Genomic DNA, 16058 nt, shown 5'->3' with positions numbered 1-16058 from the left:
AGCTCATTGTTTCCTCCAATATTTGTAGAAGCATTTTGCCCATAGAAATTATTCAGTTATTCAGTGCTGTAATTTGATGCGACCAGCTGCAGTTGTACATGCACTGTGGGCAGACCCGACTAATCAATAATGAGTGTCATAATCAATTTTATTGTTAGTCATTGTAGCCCTAAAAATGATCATGATTAAACTCATGACCTCCATGGCTCCAACCAGTCTTTAGAAAGCAGAATGAAGCAGTTATATAAAAATAGTACCAATTTATGCTAAAAAAATTTCCACCAGCACTCTACCACCTTTTTGTGTGACCCAGTTTGAAAACCCCTGGTCTTGATGCTTCCAAGTTACAGTACAGCTTACAGTAGCTATTTACACTGCTTTGTGAATGACGATAAGTCGCATTCATATGTTGCTATAATGACTACTAGCCCTAGCATCTCAAGGCCCATCTTTAATGGTAACTGCAAGGGAAAAACCAGCACAAAGTGCTCAAAAATCATACTGCGTATTGATCAGGCTCATAGTGCAGTGTTCTTAGCCTTTCTTCAGTCATATTTTTGACTCTGAATAGGCCACTCTATGCTATGAAGTGCTGCCCATGATTAATACTGAAACTGTTAAATAGCCCTTGGTCTGAGATGATGAACGATCCACATTCAGCTCACTTACCGTCCCTGTATATGTATGAAAAGCCATCAAATTTGATGACGCTTTACCTTTCCCAAATGCAATACGCACTGGGATGTTTGTCCGCGGGAATACAACAATCCGCCCCTTTGTAAATCCTATAAAATATAGATTATGCTATGTATGCAGACTGCATGTGGACAGTATTGCAGCTGTATTTCAAAAAGAATGGGTCCACGTGGATTTCAGCCACTGTGTGTGGAAATGCTGACAACATGAAAAGCTAGAACCATTAGACAGTGAACAAATCACAGAGGTATATTTTCAAGAAGGCAAAACAAACAAATACCGGCCCCTTAAAGGGCTTCCTGCTGTTGCTTGGTGCATTGTAGCTTCTTTATTATCACAGTCTCTGTGTTTCCTGCGTAATAGCTGATGGCTTACAGCGTAGACATATCTCAGCAATTACATGTATTCTTGTAGGTATGTGTGTGTGTGTTGTGTGGGTGTCTGAAGAAAATCTCTGGTAAGTCATACATAACAATCAGACAAATAGCACAAGCTAAAAGCATTCGCTCCCATGGTGACGTTTTCCATCATAACATATCACAAGCGCTCTAGTTTCAAATCATTACACATACATGTGTTCGCACATATGCAGGACGAGGAGGGTATCAGAGGACACAGAATATAGGAAACCCTTAATCATCAATACGCTGCAGCATCCTAATGATTTGCTTCTTCTGAAGGTCAAGACAACAAGCTGCAAATTAGGGGTGATCAAGCCAACATAGCACTATATGGAGAGTGACTGGAGATGAATGCCCTCTAGGTTTATCCAATAAATGTGAGGAGATAATTACAGGGTCATTAGGATTTAATGATACTAATGATTTTGCTTCTACTTGTACAGTATAAAACACATGGGGCTAGGAGAGATGACACTGTGGTACATCTCTGAATAAACACAGCAGAGGTCAGTTAATTTTATCCTTATGAGGATACATCCACAAATAAGTAATTAAAAAAACAAAAAAATGTAAGATGCCAAAAGTTCTAGCAGAGTTTGATTTATGCTATACTGACATGCAGTGATCCCAACACTTTAAAAAGTATGAATATCGTTGCATTAAATAACTATATATATGAAAGGGTGCATTTAAAGAAAATATTAAAATATTTTCTTTAAATTAAATTTTTAGTTAAAATATTAATAATAATAATAAAAAATAAATACAGTGTCAAAAATGAAAACTACAAATAATATAGTAACGTAAGCCAAATTTTTTAATGTATGAATATATATAGTTTAACAAAATATAAAAAAGTAGAATTTATTTGTAAGAAAAACATAAAAATTTCACAAAAAGAAGTTTGTTAGGTCTTAAAAGATAATAGATAAAAGGTAACAGTTAGATATAGTGTTCAAAATTAAGATAAAACATTAGAGTTAAAATATTATTCCTTAAAATATGAAAATGTGGCATTTATCTTATAGAAAAATTATATACTTTTCAGTCAAAATGTTAATAAAAAAAGTTAATTAGATCTTAAAAGATAAAACAATATAGATACAGTGTTCATAATGAAGACAAAATATAATTTGATTCTGAAGCTAAAATGTAAAACATAATAACAATGCCTTAAGGAAACGCACAATTAATCCATTTGATGCAATGAATTGGATTTCATATTTATAAAAATTTAAACATATAAAAATTTCATATTTATGTATATTTAAATTTTAAGAACAACATACGTCTCAATTTAGATAAACAGGCATGTGTGATTGTGTGTATAACTGAAACATCTGAAGTGGGCAGACTTTCAAGACAGTTTCCACAGTAACCAAGGCAGAAGCCATGAAGTGCAAAACCTTGAGTGGATTTCAATTAAACTTAACACTGCTTTAACACAGATGAAGGTTTTTGCTGCTTCTATTATGACAGAATTGTTCAAACCTTGAGTTTATTCTCCAAAGGTGAAATCACACTGCAGTCCACTATCTTTATCCATGACTTATCTAAATTAGCTATAAAATATGTATGTAATATGTCTGAAGCTAAAGGAAAAGAAAACGTTGCATAAGACTTTGAGGCCATTCAAGCACTATAATAAAGCAATCAAGAAATAAGGTAATCAGCTGAGCAATGTGGAAAGTGGCTCAAGGAGAGAATAAAAATGGAGAAAGCATAAAATATAAGAGAGAAAGAAAGCCTGAGAGGAGAAGAGAAAATAACCTGAAGCCTTAAAACAATGCATATATTATGGCACACCTCCTCCGGGAAGTGTGGCATCAAAGCTATGCTAATGCTCAAAAACAGCTCAAAGTAATGCAACAATCACATACCATCTCTGTCACATACAATCCAGAAAACACAGCAATCAAAAGTAAACACTTCAGTACCTTGCTGCCATATTGCACATAAGGCATTTCACATGTGTTTAGCTTATATGTCTTGACATCTAAGAATAATGCAGAAACCAAGAAAATTAAATGTTTTCTGCTCTGAGGGGAAGAAATAAACTGCAACACAGTTGCCACTCACAACTACACTTAAATGGTTCCTAGTATGATTTGTGCATAATAAACAGTAGATCTTCATCCGTGAAAGTAATTATGATGCTTCAAATTCCTTTCACTTCTTTTTAATTGTTATTTCACAGTTACTGGACCAACGTTAATCACTCAGGACTGCCTACAGTGCGTTTAACGCATACTGCACACAGTAAATGGCGAGATAAGTAAAGAATAACAAAATCTGATCTGATTGGCTGGCTATATGCAATTTCAGTTATAGAGTTTTCAAGTTTTCCAGGAAATTTTGTATTTATGAGTTGGGAAGTCGTAATTCGGGAAGATTTTTTAAACTCTGTAATGAAAGAAAGTTCAGAGTCCCCCATTAATAATTACAACTTTGTTGGTGTGTTCACATGCGTTCAACTTTCCAACTTGACTTGAACACACTATTATTACTTCTAACCAGTTCTAACAACAAAGTTAAACTTCCATGGGTAGTCATAGTCTAATGGTTGGAGAGACACACTTATAACCCAAACGTTGCAGGTTCGAGTCTTGGTACCAGCAGGAATTGTAGGTGGGAGTAGTGAATGCAGTGCTGTCTTCCACCTTCAATACCAAGACTGAGGTGAGATGCTTGAGCAAGGCACTGAACCCCCAACTGATCCATGGGTGCTGCTGCAAAAATGGCTGCCCACTGCTCCAGTTGTGCCCAGTTGGATTGGTTAAAAACAGAGCACAAATTTGGAGTATGGTACACCATTAGGGCTGCATGATAATGACAAAAATCATGATTGTCGATAATTCCCTTGAAATTTTAATCACGATTATCACAATTTACATTAAATGTTGTTTATACCATTGTTTGATGCAACTGCCATACCATATTTTTATATGAAAATAACCAAGCTGAAAACACTCTAACTGAAAAAAAAAACTTTTAGTGATTTTCTATAGTATTAACTTAAGCCTCAAATGTCAACTATACATTAATTTCTTTTTTCAATGATAAAAAGTAAACAAATGAATAGTATTATAATGTTATCCAAAAACTAATATTAAAATAATGGGAAAACCCTTAAGATAACATGTAGAAACAAACAAACAAAAAAACACATCTTAAGCAAGCAGAATAACATAAGTGAACTTTGAACGATTTCACACCTGCCTGGCTGATTAGAAATTCACCCTCACTCAATTCTCTGAGCCCTAACAAAGAGCCTTGTTAGCAGATTTTTATTTGAACCAGGGTTGGGTTTGGAACTTTTTAGTGTATTCCCCACTATATGCCTCTGAATGAAAGTGAAAGTGACAGTGAAAGTGACCCATACTCGGAATTCGTGCTCTGCATTTTAAAACATCCAAAGTCTGCACACACACAACAGTGAATATATATATATATATATATATACATACAGACACACACACACAAACACACACACACACACACACCGTGAACTCACACCCAGAGCAGTGGGCAGTCATTTATGCTGCGTCGCACGGGGAGCAGCTGGGGGTTCGGTGCCTTGCTCAAGTGCACCTCAGTCATGGAATAGAGGGTGAAGAGAGCACTGTACATTCACTCCCTCCACCTACAATTCCTACCGGCCCGAGACTCGAACTCGCAACCTTTGGATTACAAGTCAGAATCTCTAACTATTAGTCCACGACTTCCCCAAAAAGGTATGCTATTACTTTATGTCAAAAAAAATATTGTCTACTGCCACTCGCTTGCGGAGTCAGTTGCGTTTTAATGGCAGATCCATCAGCAGTCTTTGTTCTACAACCTCATCATTTACAAATTAAGAACAGCTTGTTAGCATCTGATGTCTTTTTTATCCTCTATTAGAGCCTGGCTAACCTCTGGGAGTGCTTTGACAGAAACATTTTCGGATCTCTACATCCTCCTAGGTGCTCGTTGTGCTCTGTGGCATCTCTAAAGACGGTGAGTGTCACCTCTGGAGTGACAGACAGTTTTTGCTCAGCTCATGAGCCTGCCTATGCTGGGATATGTAATCACGGTGACAGCCTACATTCAGGCCTCCCAGGTGCTTCGTCTAAAACAGCTATTGAACCTTTCAGCTTCTTAATGAGAATCAACAAAGCATCAAAGCCTTTCTAAACTCCAGCTTCCTGTCTTCCACTACATGATTCTCTCTCTTTGCAGTACAGTGGGAATGAATGTCAAACAATGCAAACTATACTTTTTATTGTATTTGTGTAGTGACATGGCATTTTAAGTGACCTGCAGTGTGACAAGCCATATTTTACCTAAAATTATTTGAAACAACACATTATTAGACTTGTCACAATATCATTATTTTCACACCGCTGCAGTATTCATGTTCAGAATTACTATACTAATACTACGGATGGTGCTATGAGGTAATTGCTGTTGGGCAATAATACAAGGTAGCTTGAATTTTATTTCTTTATTTTATATTTGAATTAAACTTTATAACAAAAAAAAAAACATAAATAAATGAAAAAAAATAAAACATGCAGTCATATTAAATTGTGTTGTTTTCCAAAACTCTATTTCAAGTGCTCATTCATAAAATGTTTTGCTTCTAAATGTGGAGTTACACTTGCTGTTAAATTCTAAGTTCTAAAAATCTTAAATCGTAATGTTCAATAAAGGAAAAAAAAGATGATGTGAGTATATATATAACTACAGATTTATGTAGCATTTAATGCAGACCGTGTTGGTTTAAATTTCTTGTACCTAAACTTATTTTTATATGTAGTTTAATTTTATTTTGACAATTTATAGAATCAAAAATAAATAAATAAATAAATAAAATAATAAATAATAATACATTTACATTTAATTAAAAAAAGTATTCTATGCAAATGACAGAACGTGTTGCATGATTTCTTTGGAGTGTTACAAGCTCTTGGTGCATGAAGAAGATCTGTAAAGTTGCAAAAACTAAAGTCTCAAATACACAGAGATATTCTTTATCAAAGTTAACACTCTACCACACCCCTCTAAAAAGGCTCATTCAAACATGCCCCCATATGTCTATGTCACTATGTGGAAATATTTGCGTAATGCCACCCACATGTTCACGCAAAGAAAGAAGTCGTGGTTTCAGTAACGGCAGTTAGTGTTGAAGCAGCAATGTCAGGGAGATGCTGTGTGTGTCTAGAAAAAAAGGAAAAGCACTTTATTTGGCCTTCGAAAGTAGATGCATTTTTTATATATATATATATATATATATATATATATATATATATATATATATATATATATATATAATCATTTTCTAACTGTTTTTAAATGCATTTTAAGTAAATGTTTTAATCATTTTAAAAGTTTTAAAATTGCTTGTTTTATTTTTGTTATTATTTTTCTTCATTATTATTTTACTTTCTTTTATGTAAACCACTTTGAATTACCATTGTGTATGAAATGTGCTATATAAATAAACTTGCCTTGCCTTGCATTTAGGCATGTGTGGGTGTGCACATGCACGCGTGTGTGTTTATGTGTGTGAGAGAGAGAGAGAGAGAGAGTGTCACACAGTGGAGTCAGCTGTCTTAACGTCCATGGCTTGTGTACTGCAAACACAAACAAGCTTCATCACTGTGTCACGTGACTCTGTTCCCCTTTCAGGCTTGAAATGATGGTAAAACTAAGGACATTATTAACTGTCTTACATTTATTTTGAAAGAGGAAGCTCGCGATTATGGAAAGGGGCATTACATTTCTGATGAGTGCTTGCGGTTTTTGGCCAAACACAATGCACTGTGTCAGCTGGCCAATCAGAGCAGACTGCGTTTGTTGGAAGAGGGACTTCGTAGAAAACAACGCATTTGAGAGAGGTACAGTATTTGAAAAATAATGTTTTTTGAACATTAAAGCATGTCAACATATTCTGTTACACCAAATATACAAAATAATGATCTTTAAAAAAACATCATATGACTCTTTTAAGCCAACATATTTCATTAGCTGTAATCTTATGCCATCCCATGGTTCCTTTTCCCTAACTTGAGCTTTCCATGCAGAAAGTGCCTAAAGTTTATATTTTCAGATAAATATGCAAGTAAAAATCCCTGATCCACACAGGTAATAACAACAGTGGCGTTGCCCCTATTAAACATTAGCCTGAAATAGTTTGTGGTGTGTGATAAATCACTGGCTAATGAGAGAGAGCGAGGTGGTGGTACATTTGTATTCTGCCCAGCTGTTGGCAGACTATCTATCTGCTTTGAGCCTCTTATGGCCATAGAGGGAGGGCGAGAGACTGCATTAAGCCATTATAGTCTGCCGTTCACCCTGAATACAGATGTGCATACAGCAATTTCACTCCATCATTCAGTGTCAATATGCACAGGAGACAGAGGCCAGAGGAGGTAATCATAGACGTAATAAATGCACCTACCGAATCTTTATCTTCATCAGCCGTGCCAAGTGAAGTGCAATTAGGGTCTTCTTGCGTAGGGCACATCGCCTAGCTGCTCTTTACAGCTTGTGCTTGTGTACGCCTGTAGATAAGCAGCCATTTCCATTACCAGAAACTGGTGCAAGGATACAGCAAGAACTTTTAATGCGCTCTTTACCACTTAAGCAAGTATAAAAAGCATGCTGGGTGGAACTGTCTCATTTTACAGGATATCTGCTGCAGATATCTGCAGTCTTTTATGACTCAATATCTGCTTACTTCAGTAAGCCCTGCTTACTGGAAGCCAAACCTATTTAAAAATCTAAAATAATAATAATAAAAATGACAATAATCATGATTAGTTATCATGATTATAATTTCTGAGTAAACTATTTGCGATTATCAGTTCAATGCAGCCCTAGAGAGTAGTATCAAATACTCATTTATACTAAATAACAATTCAGTTTTGCTCATATATGCAGAGCCAAGTAAACTTCTGGAATGTTTACTCTTATGCTGCTTTGACATGTGAACCTAAGCATTCATTTGATAGATTGCCCAAGCATGAGGTACTCAGGTCTAGCTTAAGGCCATCTATGTTGTGGATGGCTCTTCCTCTATGTCTGTAATCTGATCGGTTCAGATAAAATCAGGTCTAACGCTCTGATGCACTCCCTTTCTCTGAAAACAACCCTAATATTTATCCCATTTTCACTTTGCAAATACACAACTAATATTTGCAAACAGATTAGACAGGGGATTGGTATTGCTGAAAGGCCCTATAATAAGGATCAGAGAAAACAAATATGAAATGTTTTATGAAATCATTCCAAGCCAGTTCTGTTAAACGAGTCTTAAAATAAGTGCAGTATGGATGCACTGGCTACTTTATAAAGAGATATATTTGGTTATCTAAGCTATATTAAGCTTGTTATGGATGACACAGGTTTTGCTCCATACAAAGGAAAGCAGAAGGTAGTGGTGATTTGCTAATGTAGATGACAGCTAATTCACGTTGATGATTTATTTCTAGATCGGAGAGGCCTGATGAAGCTTTAGTCAACCAAAGACTTTCAGTGGTACTGCAAAAAAAAAAAAACTGCACAGAATATCAACAATCTTATAATCGTCTATGACTCCATTAGTGCTTTTGATCATAATTCTCATTTTATGGTCTACTCCATCACATTTCTTAGAAGTCAGTGTTAATTGAGTACACAAATGTGGGCGAAATCATGAAATCTGTCAAGAATACACCCAGAGATCACATTTCACCCCATATTTAAAAAGAAAATATGAGGAATATTTCACTCCTACATAAAAATAAAAACAATAATACTATTATATTTTGTAACAGATTCTATTTAAGACAAGTTGTATTGATGTGTTATGGCATATTCAAAGCAATTAAACCCATTAAACTAATTTTAGGTATAGTTCACACAAAAAAATAAAATAATAATATTTACCCCATATACTTACCCTCAAGCCATCCTAGATGTACTAGGATGACTTTCTTCATTCACCAATACAATCAGCATTATATTTAAAAATGCCCTAGCTCTTTCAAGCTTTATAATGGCAGTGAATGGTGATATTCAATAGTCCAATAGAAGTCCAATAAACTGTGTCCATTCATCATAAAAAAGTGATCCACACGGCTCCGGGGGCTAATAAAACCCCTCAAATTTCTTTTGAATGTAATTCATTTTTGTTTAAATAAAATTATTTTATACAGAGCATGGTGCATGACATGCAGGAATAAAAATAAATAAATAAATAATAAAGATTCAAAATAGTAAACTGTGGCCACGTTATACTAGATTGTTATTTCGTTTCATGTGTATATGAAGAGTATGGTTCACAATAAATCCATTTGATCAATTTGAGTAAAAATGTGTTTTCCTTTTCCTTGTTTTCCAAGAAAGTGGCAAGATGAAACCCACTATTTTCTGTTTCAATCTTTGACATAGCATCTTAATGGTTATAATAAAATTAAAAAAAAGTATTCTATAAATCTGTGATAGGCCTACGTTTTTCCCTTTTTTCTCTTTTTTTCTCAAAATGCAATAAATCTATTGAATCTATATGAAAGTTATTTTTTCATATTGAAACCGAAAATGACAGCCTCTGAACTTGGTCAATACTAATTTTATACTGTATAAAGGCACTGGACTAAAAATACATTCATCAGTTATCGCTTCCAAAACGAATTCACCGGGTCATCTTGTTAATGCGATAAATTAATTACAGCAATAAAATAAAATATCATCATGAACAACATGCACAACAATATCACATTAGACCACAGAAATTCCAAAATGACATTTCCCTTACATTCAACTTGCAAAAGTGCATGCATCTTTGCCATGTTACATTCATTTAGTTGAGTAGTGCTATACACTATATTAACAAAAACATAAATGGCATTAATAAAAACACTAACACTGACAAGCTACACAAAATTGTGTTCATAATCGAATGTGATTCATATTGTGCAGCTTGTCAGTAATCTACGGCTCTGTGTATTACATGCATCTGAATAATTTCCATCTGAAAGCAAGTGACACACACACACACACACACACACACACTCACGTTTAAACAAATTTAAAACCATTTAGTATGATATTAATTTCTTTCAGTCAAAAAGATTTTAAGATATATATTCAGGTTTGTAACTGATGATAATGATAATGATGACAAAATTTTTATTTTGGGGCAAACTATCTCTTTAATGTTCCTAAAAACATCAAGTTTTCCTAATTCAAAGTATATTATATGTACTGTTACTGTATATCCACATAATTTGGGGGTGAAATGTGACAATTCATCTCACAGTTAGATGTGGTGCATGGTTTTAATATTGATTATACTACCAAATACTCTTCAACATCATTAAAATTATGCTTTGATAAAGTCCATATGTTTCATTTGAGCTGGAGCACTTGGAAATGGTAGCGAATCCACTAGAGTATTGATAATGCTATTATGATATTATTAGATAAGATAACTCATCTTTTGTCACTTCCTCTTCCTTCTGATGATTTATTCCCTATTTTTACCCTTGATGGCCTCTAATTCATGATCATTTTTCTGTGTTCATGTCTCAGTAGACCACATCAACCACAATCCAGTACAACAGTGCTGCAGACAGAGGGCAACACACATGCAGTCTGAACACAGAAGAAAGCCTCCATTCCCCAACACATACACATAACTAATGGCATTATTGCCTCATTGGCCTTTGTACACAGAATTTATTTCTATCCACAGCTGTCAGTTTTCTCTTGCTTAAAGCAGCAGGGTGGCAAGATCAAAACAAGGCACCGGTGCCTCAGTGACAGCTCATTATCACAGACAAACACCCCCTAAAGTGACTCACACTCGAACCTCTGCCATTTTACCTCGCTGCCTCTCCTGTCAGTCCGAAAACAACCACACTCTCCCCATCTCCGTATACCAGCACTCCTGAATCCCACATTCAGGATGTTTGGAGATGATCAAGACCTCACTGTGGCTGTGTTGTGATTTTATGCAGCTTCAAAATCTAACTGTTTTGACTGGAGTTGTTTCAGTTTATGTCTCTTGCCAAATGTTCCATGAATGGCTGCATTTTACATCCAAGTGACTGTTCTCTGTGACTCAAAAATAGCTTTCAGAAGATTCAGGTGGTGCCTCACAGTTATTTTAACCTGTGCGGACCTGTAAAAAAGAAAAGTCTGGGGAGTCTGAGGTGTAACTTTTAAGGGACAATATTTGCAAACATCTTGAGTGGTCATCAGCTGTGTATCTCATAGTTAACGTGCACTTAAGTTTGAGATTTGACCTCATATACAGTATCTAATCTGTTCTGACATGTTTACATTCGTCTGTCTGGTTTTCAGATATATCTTAAAATGTAATTTATTCCTGTGATGCAAAGCTGAATTTTCAGTAGCCGTTTCTCCAGTCTTCAGTGTCTCATGATCCTTCAGAAATCATTCTAATGTGCTGATTTGGTAAGCAATTATTATTCTTTAATATTAGTTAATTTAATGTTTAATGTAACTTTTGATCAATTAAATTTTTCTTAACATCTGTCTCAGACATGCAGCTTACAGCTTACTGTACCATTATAACTCACTTACTGTACAACCTGCCCGGTCTGCTGTGACTGTGGCCTGCATCATTTCAAGGAAATCTCAGTTTTACTCAATGAGTGTGATCATCCTAATAAATAATGACTGTGATAACCCAAGAGCATTATTTATTTATTTATTTTTACCTTTCCAATTCCTTACTCAAACAATCACACAAGCTGTAGGAATCATTGCGCTCTTGCTGGCTTCTTGGCTCCATCTCATCATATCATGGGTCTAAGCTCAGCAAGAGTAATTAAACAAGTCTGAAGGACTTTCTGTAATCCTGGCACCACATTCAACACAACAGACAGCCACAGGAGATCTAGGATCGGTCAACAATGTTAGAAAACATGCTAATTTCAATGTTATGTTAAGGGGAATCTGTGTTACACATTTTACACATTAAAATAATTAGTTCCAGTTAACCATGAGCTCCACATACAAGCAGTTCCACAAAAAAAAACACTATATATGCAGCTCCTTAGAGGTTCTGTAACATGAAACATGAATATCCTTCTGTATGTCTTGTCAGCATGATAAAACCATAGTTTCCCACACCCCTCTCCAGGAAAACAGTGCATTTGGGCCTCTGAGCTGCTGTTTGAGCCATAAATTGAATTATAGCACCACCAGCCAGTGGAAGAGGTGCTGCAGTTCAGTTACCCATCTACTCTATGTTAAAACTCAAACACTGTGGCCAAAAATATACAGCAGCTTTATGTCAAACAACATATCTCATATGTTTGTGTTTACTCAGAAACAACATATACAACAGTAATTGCATTTCTTTTCAAATAATCCAAGACAAATTGAGGATTTCTGTCAAAGCAATTGATGGAATTGGACTCAGTTTAAAATAAAATATACATTTTTGGTTTATTATTCTGAAATATAATTTTAAAACATTATTTATAATTTATACTTCAAATATCTAAAGTATTAAAATAGTCAAATAAGTCATTTGGAAAAATCTAAATGCTCTAGCGCGTTGCAGAGTAAAGCATGCAAGGATATATTTACAACAATGATTTGTTAATTTATCTTTTTTTTTCTTTTTTTGGTAACAGACAGGCTGATGAAGACTGATAGAGACCGTTCATATTGCTGCAGGCTAGATGTATCAGGTGAACGGCAAATGACGATAAAACCTAAGCAGCAAGAATTTTTCTACTATGTAGGTATTCAGAATAATCAAAAAGCTGTGCACATCCCCAAACATGCAATGCAAGTGTTTCTTCCCTCTTACATTAATATTAACTATGCATGCTTGGAATTCAGAATTAAACCATTTGCAGACAAATGAAACATTTACTGTACATCACACAAAAAATACATTTTTACAGTGAAAAAAAAATCACAATATAAAATACAAGTTTCAGCGCTGCTATTTTCTGACTGTGATACGCCTCCTATATCATCGATTGGATCTGTGCCAATGATGAAGACTATTACTTCATTACTTCTGCTAGTCAATATTTCACAAAAAAAATATATAAAAAAAATTAAACCCACAAAAACACCTTGATATTGACACTCTTCTTGTCACCAATACTTATAGCAGAGCAGATTACGGATGTGGACGCATATGAAAGAAATGATTTCAATCTAGTCTTTCAACACAACCCCCTCTACCGCCCAACAACCACACAAACCCATCCATACCATTATCTCCACAATACAAGCACTCAGACTAAACCATGACTATATCTTATATGCATGAAGCTGATGCTCCACAATACGGTATTATGAAGCTTTTCAATGCACTTATTTCTCATTTCTGAGAGCAAAATAAAATGTTCTACTCCTGAAGATACATATTGACCTTGCATAAAAACACATCCAGACACTCTGAAAAGGTATTTGGCCTCTCGGCACCTATTCTTCAAGGAGGTCGAGAAGGGACAGTTCAATGTGAAATTCCACTCAATATTCAGACAGAAAAGTTTACCTAGCAGAAGGAACGCCAGTCCGGCTTGAAGCACCGAGGGTCAGAGGAACCGAATCTTCTCACTTGTCATATTTTTCCATGTTGTGTTCCACTGGATTCACACTAAATTAAAAGGTGCGCGTGATATGAAGGCATCCAACTCCCCAAAGCCCATTTCCAAAACCACTAAAATCCAATGTTTTTCCCCCCTTTCGACGTAATGGATAGATATCTCCAAAAAACGAACTCTAAGGGACAATCAAATTCCTGCGCAAGGTGCCCGACGCCCCTCAAGAAAGCCAAGTACTCGTTTTCCCCTCAGAAGCGCGGAAGCTCGTGCCATTCTCCTCCCGCCCGTCGACGCACCTCGCTCGAGCGCGAGCTTTCGTCCGCATTAAAACCGAGAAGTCAAATCAAATCTCAACAGACAGACCTTCTCACCACCGCACCTTTACAAGCACTTCCTCCCAGCTTAATCCACACAGTCACTGACCGACTGCTTTCCGCGCCGACCCTCCATCCAGAAGGTATCAAAAGTGTCTTCTCCTCAGGCAGCGTACGCTCTCCACACGCGACTGAGAATGGATTTATTACCCGAAATGTCTCATACAAGTCGATACAACACACATAGGATGCTGAAAATTTAAGGAGAGGTCTAATTAATTGCCCATGAGGCGGAAATATGGAGCGAATTCCTCATCATAACGGTCGAGCTGTTTAAACAAACTAGTTTTGCACCAGCCACTGCCTGGGATCATCAGTACGGCTGTTCTTTCTCCCCTGCTGTTTGGATTGGGAGAGGGAACGCAGGACGTCATGACGGATTGGCTCAGACTGACGCTCGCAATACTTGATTCGTGTGTAACTGAGAAGTAAGAAGTGCTGTTGATTTAGCCCTCGACGACGGAAAAAGTAAAGAAAACCACGAACTATGGCAAGCTGCTTTAGCGTTTATTCATAGAGTTTTAATTTTTTTGTTTTATACTAGGGAACTTTAATTTCACTAGTTAACTTTTCATTTGATACTATTAAAGGTTTCGTTCACTTCCAGAATAAAAATAAAATCCTGATGATTTACTCAACCCCATGTCATTTAATATGTTCATTTCTTTCTTTCTTTAGTCACAAAGAAATTAAGGTTTTTGAGGAAAACATTCCAGGATTTTTTACTGGAGGCCAACGGGATGAAGGTCCAAACTGCAGTTTCAATGCAACTTCAAAGGGCACTTCACGATCCCAGCTGAGGAATAAAGGGCCGTTCACACCTAGAACAATAACTATAAAGATAAACTATATTAGCATCCACACCAGTGGATATCATTTTTTATTCCAAGCACATGCTCCTCTGCTGCTTTAAATTCTCGATCTTATTTCAGCAGGATTTATTCTGATTGGCTGTCAATTTATTTATCGTTCATCAGCTGGAGATTTTTTTTTTAAATATTCTGAAAGTGATTCCAACAATATCGTTTCACTGTACCTTTATCATTATAGTTGCGGTGTGGACTCTTCTATTCTTTGATATTGATAACAATATTTAGAACTATATATTTATCGTTATCTTTATAATTATCATCCTTGGAATGAACAGGCCTTAAGGGTCTTATCTAGCAAAACGATTGTTAATTTTCCTAAAAAAGATTAAACTGTATATAGTTTTTAACCACAAATGCTTATCTTGCACTGGCTGGACTTGACGTATTATGTAGTTACATTAGAAAGGTCAAGCGTAACGTAGGCGGAAGTAAGTCAAATGACCTTTACAAAAAAGGTAAATGCACATTTTAACTAGCACATTTTCTCACGACTATGTCAGACAATTTTGAATTTGGAGAAGAAAATGATGGAGATTTTCATCCTACTCTATCTTTTTAAAACCAGAGTACACAGACAAAGATCTAACCATGCGTGACCTTTCCAACGTGATTACGTAATGCGTGAATTTACAGATGTGTAACGCAAAGGCAAGTGCAAGATGAGCATTTGTGATTAAAAGGTAAATACATTTTTATTATGTTTTTTAGAAAATTACTAATCGTTTCGCTAGATAAGACACTTATTCCTCGGCTGGGATCATGTAGAGCCCTTTGAAGCTGTATTGAAACTGCAGTTTGGACATTCAAAGCATTGGCCACCATTTAAGTCCATTGTATGGAGAAAAATCCTGGAATGTTTTCCTCAGAAACCGTCATTTCTTTGCAGCTAAAGAAAGAAAGACATGAACATCTTGGATGACATGTGGGTGAGTAAATTGTCAGGACATTTTTATTCTGGAAGTGGACTAATCCTTTAAGGTGGAGTCACATTTTTTGTTGCTTGGTGAAATCTTGCAGATGAAACCCAGTAATTCCAACAGAAGGTGATCAGGAGTCTCACATGAAGGCGATTTTTTTATTTATTTGTTTGTTTTTTGGAGTTTTAGTTGAATGATAAAGTGCATCCTCATTATAGTTTAATGGAATTTATGA

The 16058-nt window shown here is 35.8% G+C and overlaps 1 protein-coding gene across 2 annotated transcripts in view; it reads right to left on the bottom strand.

Moving 5' to 3' along the window:
* LOC132111388 (leucine-rich repeat and fibronectin type-III domain-containing protein 5-like) overlaps positions 1-14440 on the bottom strand; it is a 71716-nt gene extending 57276 nt beyond the window's left edge. Inside the window, exons 1-2 of one of the 2 annotated variants that reach the window (XM_059518628.1) lie at positions 13612-14440; positions 7540-7642 (exon numbers count right to left, since the gene is read on the bottom strand). The gene's annotated coding sequence lies outside the window, so the exon portion shown is untranslated. The remainder of the gene's footprint in view (positions 1-7539; positions 7643-13611) is intronic. The other variant, XM_059518627.1, reaches the window with a different exon arrangement.
* Positions 14441-16058: the final 1618 nt, after the last annotated feature.

Source organism: Carassius carassius, chromosome 31, assembly GCF_963082965.1.
Source record: "Carassius carassius chromosome 31, fCarCar2.1, whole genome shotgun sequence".
Classification (NCBI taxonomy): Eukaryota; Metazoa; Chordata; class Actinopteri; order Cypriniformes; family Cyprinidae; genus Carassius; species Carassius carassius.
Note: the sequence above shows the minus strand (reverse complement) of the source record. Positions and strands in the feature narration are given on the sequence as shown.